Consider the following 8327-nt stretch of genomic DNA (forward strand, 5'->3'; position numbering starts at 1 on the left):
TCGACCAGAGCGAGCGTGACTTCCGAGCGGGAGGGGCGAGCAGTCCTGCCGCGTGCGGAGGAGGACAGCCCGGAGAGTGAGGGGACTCCGCGACCACAGCCACAGTGCCCCTGGGACAGGGACCAGGGACAGGGACCAGGGCCACGGCCCGGCCTGGGGGCCAAACCGCAACCCGCAGCAGTGTCGACCCCGGGGAGCTTCCTGGCTTCCGGCGGCTTCTAGAGTGCGGGAGGGACAGTGTCCGTGCGTGCCGGGTGCGCGCTCAGTAAACACAGAGTCACCTGGCCCCCAAGGGACGGTGGCAGAAGTATCAGCAAGGGACATCAGATCTTACAGGTCATTTAGTCCAAACCCCTGAATCAGAAGTGGGAAAAGAGAAAGGGAAGAAGGCAGGGGCAGAGGGAGAGTGGGGGCGTGGCAGAAAAGATTCTTCTTGCCTGTCATCTCCAAGCAAAAGCCCACCTTCCGGAGGACCCCCTGCCATCCTCAGTCTTGGTAGGAAGCCGAGTATCCCTGCTCCGCTGCCTGCAGTTACAGGTGTCTCGCGGGAGGGGGCGCTTCTCAAAGACGCGGCCTCCGGGGATAAAGTGGGCGCTCCCAGCAAAGGCTGGGGCTGGGAGTCTCCCTGACGCCCCACCTGCAGACCGGGCGCGGGCAATGCGACGGCTCCACCTTCGGCTGGCACTCACATTCAAAGCGAGGGGATCAGAAGGCACTGCAGCCGCCTGCCTTCGACTCCTCATCTGCTGAGTGCGGACAGCCGTGTCCTCCTCGGACAGGTCTTGGCGAGGGAGGACATGAAAACAAGCTACACAGTGTCCCACGAATGCGAGTGGTTGACACATTCATATATTTTTTTAATCCTCACCCGGGGATATGTTTATTGATTTCACAGAGAGGGGAAGGGGGAGAGAAACATCCTTCCGCTGTCTCCTGCACGCGCTCAGTACACAGGGATGGAACCAGCAGCCTAGGCACGCGCCCTGACCCGGCCTCAAACCCGGGACCTTTTGGTATCCAGGGCGACGCTCCAACCAGCTGAGCCACCCAGCCAGGGCGACACAGTAATGGTTGTTACTATACTGACCATTAGGCGTACTATTTGTCCCTAACTCCTGTTTCACCTTATATCCTTGTTGTTGGCGGCAGTTCCCGTTTGGTGGAGAGGACAGAGGTCCGCCCTGGGCCCAGGGCTCAGACTCCATCGCCTCGCCCCCCCGACTCTCCCATCCCAGGGTCCGGCCCATCACCAGGGCCCAGGTGTGCAGGTCTCTGTCGCTCTTTCATTCAGGAACCTTTGCTGACTGCCCACATGGGTCAGGTTCCCTATGGTGGTGGTGGGGGGGGCTGCCTGGGACCCCAGGCCAGCCTTGCCCTGGCCCAGCGTGGGCCTCAGCTCCCTCCCCACCCCCACCCCCACCCCTATCCCTGTGCGCCCCCAGACCCTCCTCCACACCTTTTCTGATCCTGCTTCCTCAGTAGCTATAATTTGGGACTCAGCCTGGAGTTTCTGGGTGTGGGAGGCATCTAGCAGTGCAAAGCACCCAGGCCCTCCTGGCCCCCTCCCATTAGCACGCAGTCTGCCCCTCTGAGGTCAGGGGTGGCTACTCAAAGACGCCACAGAGAAACTGAGACCCGGAAGAGGGGTGGAAGGCGGCCAGATAAAGGCAACTCAGGGAACCAGTTCAAGCCAGTTATCTGCCCAACTACAAGTCAGAGCCATGACAGGACCCCTGGGACCACCCCCCACTTCCAGCATTCTCCCCACCACATCATGCTGCCACACTGACTGCCCCCGTGGCCGGGCCCTTCCCTGGGCACTGGACAAAAGGACTTTGCCATGAATATCACAGTGTAGGCTCTGCCCTGGGAGCCCAGGGGAGGGCATTTGCCTTGGAGAAACAGGAGAAACCTAGGAGGGCTTCCCAGAGGAGGTGACATGTCAGCTGGACCTTGGAAGATGAATAAGAAGTTCATCAGCTGGAGGAGGGCAGTACCTGCAGAAGGGGCAGGGTATGCAAAGGCTCAGAGATGAAAATACGATCCGCACTTTGGGAGCCTCACAGGGGAAGGTAAGCGACAGAAGGGGTGTTTCCAGCAGGGGGAGGTGTCCTTTGAGCTTGGTGGCTTCATCTGGGCCGAGAAAGAAAGCTGGAGAGAACTGAGGAAATCAGGCAGAAGGAGGGAAAACTGGAAGGGAGAAGGGGAGCCAGAGCCGGCGCTGGGGCTGCCTCTGGGGAAGGGGACCAGCTGCCAGCAATTGAGGCGTGTGGTTGGCTCCCCCATTCATTCCCCGTCTCTCTCTTGGAAGCTGATTAGTGATTGTTCCTCCAGCTTCTTAAGAGGCCAGGAGATTGCAGGGAGGGAGGGAGGGAGGTGTGCCTGGAGACGCTGCCAGGCTTCCGTGGAAGAATCCGGAGACAATTTGGGAGGCAGAGGAGACCTCTCCGACAGTGACCTCTGCCTCTCCACGCTCCCTCCCTTTGAGGTGGGGGAGAGGGAGATTCCTAAAAATACTGAGACAAACTGAAGCACATTCTGAAACAGACATTTAAGGCCACGGGTAAATGGGGCAAAGGGAAAAAAATCCTTGGATCATCGGACAAACAGACCTGAGTTTGAATTTTATCTCAGTACATGCTTGCTGTGTGACCTCCGTCCAGCAAGCAACCTAACTACCTCTCTGAGCCTCAGGTTCCCGGCAGTTGCCGAGAGGGTGTTAGGAGGCAATGCTGGCAGAGTGGCTGGCACACAACAGGTGCTCAGTAAGCAGCAATGGAGGAGACTTGAGGAAGCCAGGGTTCTGTCCGTCTTCAAATCTCAGGGGTGCTGTCCCGCAGCGGAGAGTCCTGATGGGGAAGAGGTGTCCAGAGAGACAGGGGCGAGCTCAGCACCACCCAGGGAAGGGGCCAGCCTCTGCCACCCCCACCCCAACACACTGCGATGCAAGGGCCCTGAGACCTGTGCCCCCCAGGGTTAACAGCCTGAGCACCATTCAAGTCTCAGCTCAGGTAGTGACCTGGCAGCGGTGGGCTCCCAGCCTCCCCCTGGGGTGTCTCCCCACCCCTGGCCATCCCTCTGCACAGTTCCAGTGCCTCTGGCTTGTGTCCTGGCCTGTGTCCCCTGAGCTCCCAGTTTCTGGGGCTGCACAGGGGGGCTCAGTGCCTGGGCAGAGTAGCCCACCAGACCCCGTAGCCCTTCCTGTGAATATACCAAAAAATACGAAACAGTACACTTTAAAACGGTGAATTTCATGGTGGGTGAATTACCGTATTTCATCATATATAATGCAGTATGCACTTTTTGGCTCAAACTTTGGAGGGGAAAACTAGGATGCGCGTCATACATAGGCATGATGCTTACATCCCATGGGTATAATAATCCCATGTATGATGCACACAAAATGTGTGCACATCGTACACAGCAAAATAGGGTCTATCTTAATTCTTTTAATTGCGGGAAGGACGTGCCAAGGCCACCGGCTATGAGTCTGATAAGGATCAAGTGAGCAATGGCTGCAAAGCACCGGGCCCAAGATGGGCGCCCAGGAAGGCACCCCAGCAACAGCCGGCCCTGCTTCCTTCTAAGAACTAGGGCAGCTTCTGGCCTTTTGCCTGGGTTCCTTCCCTCCCAGCACCCTCTGCGGCCAGGATCTGCCTGGAGCCCTCGTACCTTGGGAGGCCAACACCACAGCCAGTCCCGGCTCTGTTCAAGGACTGTCTGCAGGGCGGGGCTGGATAGCTGCCTTACAGGCCACAGCTTCCCAGGCGTCCCAGAAGGCGCCAGCCCCATGGCAAGCTCAGGCATCCCTCAATCGTTCATGTCCCCATTGTGCCAGGCCTGGGTCTGTCCATTTCCCATACGGGTGGCTGGGACCCCACAACCCTGACAGGGCATGGCTTAGCTCTTCTCAACTCCCTGTCTGGGCCAAAGCCACCCAAACATCCAGCTTTGGCCTTAATGCTGCATGACCCCGCCTGCGGGTCTGGAGGCCCCTCAGCTCGGCTTCAGCCCCAGGGGGGACCGGCAGTGCCTGGGGCCTGGTGGCTGCAGGTGCAGGTCATGCCTTGCACCTCACCCTCCTGCAGAATTTCCCCGACTCCGAGGACCTAAAGACATTCAGCTACATTACCTGAGACAGAACCCCAGACACCCTCCACTGCCGTCTTCCATTCCAAGAAAAAGGTGAAGTTTCCTCCCCCACCCGCTAAGGAGTAGGGCAAATGTCTCAGCTGCTGCAGGCCAGGGTCCGCTCTGGCCACCCGGGGGGCCTGGAGGGGTGAGGTGTGCTCCGAGGAAGGCAGGTCCCCTGCGTGTCTGCGTGTTTCTGTACGTGCACCTGGGAGGGTGTACCTGTGTGTGCCTCAGCTTGGGTGTACATTGGCAAGCCCGTGTTTCCCCCTGAGAAATGAAGGGGATCCCAAACATGTCCCAAGAAACTTTGATGTCCCTTTGCCATACTTGGCAGGAAAAGAAACGGAGGGTCCAGGAATCCGAGATCACAGAACAGGATCTGGAAAAGCAGTCCTTAGAAGGGACAATGCTGGGCCAAGACATGACCTGTTCTTATGCTGCCCTCTTGTGGTCAGAGAAAGCACTGCCACCAGACGCCCAGCCGCTCCCCTGCTGTAGATGTACTGGTTGGTGTGGGCTTTTTCTCCTCCTGGGGCCAGCTCCCCTCAACCCCTGCCCTGGGATACCATCCCCCCAGTTTCTCAGCTGAAGAGAACCCAGGTTTCCCTGCCTGAGTCTTGTCCCGTTTGGCAAGAACACCCGCCTGGAGGGGCAACCTGCTTCCCGTTACTGATCTGGAGCCGTCCTCAGCCCCCACCTCCTCGACCTCTCTGGTTTCCCTGTGACTGATCACACTCTTTTCCTTGAAATTCTCTCTTCCCTTGGCCCCAAGGAAGGGACACTCTCCGAGTGTTCCCTCTCAGACTCTGAGCTCCGTGCTCCCCTCTGACCCTGACGGTTGTTTCCTGGCCTCTGGTCTCCCTGCACTGGCCTGGATTTGGATCTGGATCGCCTCGCGGGCAGGCAGCTGCCTCGGCCGGAGCACCAGGACAGGAAGACGGGGAGGAGAGGGTGCATTTCTATGAACCCATCCATCTGGGGGCAATGCCGTTTTTATAACACATTAAAAGAGTGCACACTACAGTCTAGCACTCCCTTTTTTTACTAAGAAAGGTGGGGTGAGCACCCTCAACTTTTCAGTACTCAGGACTTCTGAGGGCCCTGCCTGTGTGACCTCACCCATTGCTCTGAACTGGCTGTCCATCAAGAACTTCTAACTCCCACGTGGATGCCACCAGACCTGACTTCACCTGCCTTCTGGGTACCTCCCATGGCGTCCCCCTGGCTCTCAGGCTCAGCACATCTGACTCACTGTCAACGTGTCTCCACCAACCCCTTGTGCAGCACCGAACCCCCGGAGGTGACTTCACCAGCCCGCCCCCCCCCTCCAGCTCCCTCCCACCACGCCGGTCCCTCATTAGAGCCAGGTTAGTGGGTCTCCCTAACGGCTCTGGAACCTCCATCCGTCTCACCGCCCACTCCTGTCCTGCCCTGGCCCAGCCACCGCCGTGTCTCCTGGCTGGCCCGCCTGCCCCCAGGCTCTTCTCACTGGCTAGCTCTTACATGTCCCGCTGACCATGTCACCTCCCTGCCTGAGCCCATCCCCAGACCCTTATTACCCCCAAATAAAGTCCCCAAGATGTAGCCTTGCCACCCTCTGCAGCTACATCTCCCACCACCCCGGAGCTGAGAAGTTCTCAAGTTTGACAGTTAATGAATAAACTGAACGGGGGGGTGGTGTGGTGTTTGGACTGGGTGGTGGCAGGATAAGGCTCAGCATGTCATCCCAAGCTAGTAATGACTTCCAAGGTTGTCCACGCTGCCACTAAAGACCATCAGTCTGCAGGTAGCTCCGGCTCAGCTTGTATACTTCCCGGGAAGGGGAGATCCCTCCTTCTCACCATCCCTGGGCGATCCTCCTGTTAGTAAGTTCTGCTTCTGGCGTACGTGGAATGAGGGCAGGGAACTGGAACTCGAGAAGCCCTCATATTCAGGGACACTTAAATGCCTTTTCTCCCCTGGGTCTGGGCGCCCTGCATTATGGCTTAGCTAAGACTCTAGGAAACCAGTCCAGGCCTGACAGAGAGAATATCAGAATGGCCACCAGAGGGCAGTGCTGCCCCATACACCGCCTGGGGACCTGCCTGTCTTTGTGTCTCAGATAGTAGGGCTCTGGGAGAATGTGTGTGTGTGTGTGTGTGTGTGTGTGCGCGCGCGCGCGCCCACGCACGCGCGGGGACGGTGTTTGAGGACGTGCTGTGTGTGTTACTTTGTGTGTTTCTGATAGGGGTGTGTTTGTCTAGACCTGTTGGTATATGTGCTTGTCCATTTTCGTTCACATCTGAACCCCTCAATTCCACCCCAGGAAGAAGTGTCTGGTCATGCCAGGGACCCCGGGGAGGAGGAGCTCAGCTTCACCCTGTGCATGGTCCTCACCCTCTGAAAAGCCCCCACCACCATCACTGTCACCAGGGGACGTGCTGACTACACCTGGGGCACAGGCCCCTGTGGACTAGGGCAGTGACCCCAGTGAGAAGGGGCAGGTGCGCCCTCTTTGGCTGGCTCGGGGCCCCAGGCTTGGAGGCACAGCTGACTGACCCCAGCCTGTGGGCCCCTGTGGGCTGGGAGCCGCCAGGCCCGCCCTCCCAGCCTCACAGCTGCTGCTGCCCACCAACACTCTACGACACGGATGGGGTGAACATGTCCCCGTCTCACAGAGGAGGTGTCACTTTGGCCTGCCTTTAACTGGGCACCAGGGCAGCAGAGCAACCCGGCCCCAGTCCCTAGCCTCCCCCCCGGGTCAGGCCCCCGGAGCAGGATGCGTGGGCCCTGCCCACTGTTTTTGTATAATGGAGGGACACTCCTGGAAACAGGGGTGCTCAGGGCAGGGGGCTGTCCTGTTGCTACTTAGCATGGGTCTTGGAGGGCAGCGGGGTGTGTGCCTGGGCGGCAGGCCTGGCCCGGGGAATGCATGTGGGAGGCAGGAGATGCAGCCACAAGGAGGAACCTTTCTCCCAGGCAGCCTGCCCCGGGGGCTGGCGAAGTCCTGCCATCCTCAAAGCCAAGACAGAGGAGTCCACCTCATATCTCCAAGGGCTCCACAGAACAGACAGGTCCCTATCACTGCTCCTATTGTCCCCAAGGACCCCGGAACCGGGGAGGGGAGCAGGGGCTGAAAGGGGTCGCTGTGTTTCCGACTCTAGACCTGAGACAGAGATACAGCGACAGGCTGTGTGGGACACACGGAGAAACGAGAAGAGAGGGAGAAGACACGGGCGAGGACCTAGAGATGGGAAGAGAGAGAGAGAGGGGGTCGGAGCTGGGAGACGGAGGAAGGCAGGGAGAGGAGCGAGAGAAAGGGTGCGAGCAGAAAGGGGTCGCGCGAACTTTCCGGGCCTCCCTCCCTGCGCCCGCGCCCTCGCCCTCGGGCCGGCGCCGGCGGCCGGCAATCAGGCCGGCAGGAGGCAGGTGGCCCCGGGCGTACAATGGCTCGGAGGAGTGCGGAACCTGGGACTAAATTTGGCGTTGCCTTTGCAGGGCGCGGGGCCGCCGTTCATCTCCATGCAAAGGAGAGATGAAATGAATATGCAGCGCGGGCTGTAATTGGGCCGCCACGGCCGCCGCCGCCACCGCCGCACTATAATTTTCCAAACAGGATCTTGCAATCAGGGCCTTATTCATTAGCGCATAAACAATTTTGTTTCTCGGCACTCGAGCCTGTCAATCACGCAGAGAGGGAACATCTTGGCCGGAGGCGCGGGCCCCCGCGCGCGCGCGCGCCATGGAGCGCGCGCTCCCTTGAGCGCCGCCAAGTGGCTTTGTGCTGAGCCCTTGGGTGCTGGGGTGGAGGGGCACGGGGCACGTGGCGGGGGCCACAGCCGGGCAGTTGGGAAATGGGGACAGGGAGGGCATGGGATTTGGGGATCGCCACACCAGGTTCAAATCCTGCCTCTGACATCTGCCTGTCCTTGGGCAATTCCGCCTCCTCCTCCCCAGCCTGCTTGTCCTTCCGAGAGGCTCGCACTGCACTGATCCTGCAGAACTAGAGCGGGCGTCCGCTGAGAGACAGCATACCTCCCTAGTGCTTTGGATGCTGATGGGGCTAGGGGGCGTGGGGAGTGCTGGGGGAGGCAGACATCTAGCTCCTTTCATTAAAGAGGGGACCAGGGGCCCACAGAAGGCTCCTCAGGGCTCCAGGCCCCACCCCGAGCAGGCCCCTGAGACACTGCGTCGGTGACACTTCACCGCGGTTC

This window comes from Phyllostomus hastatus, unplaced genomic scaffold (assembly GCF_019186645.2).
Source record: "Phyllostomus hastatus isolate PE091 unplaced genomic scaffold, TTU_PhHast_1.1 phas_contig_34, whole genome shotgun sequence".
Classification (NCBI taxonomy): Eukaryota; Metazoa; Chordata; class Mammalia; order Chiroptera; family Phyllostomidae; genus Phyllostomus; species Phyllostomus hastatus.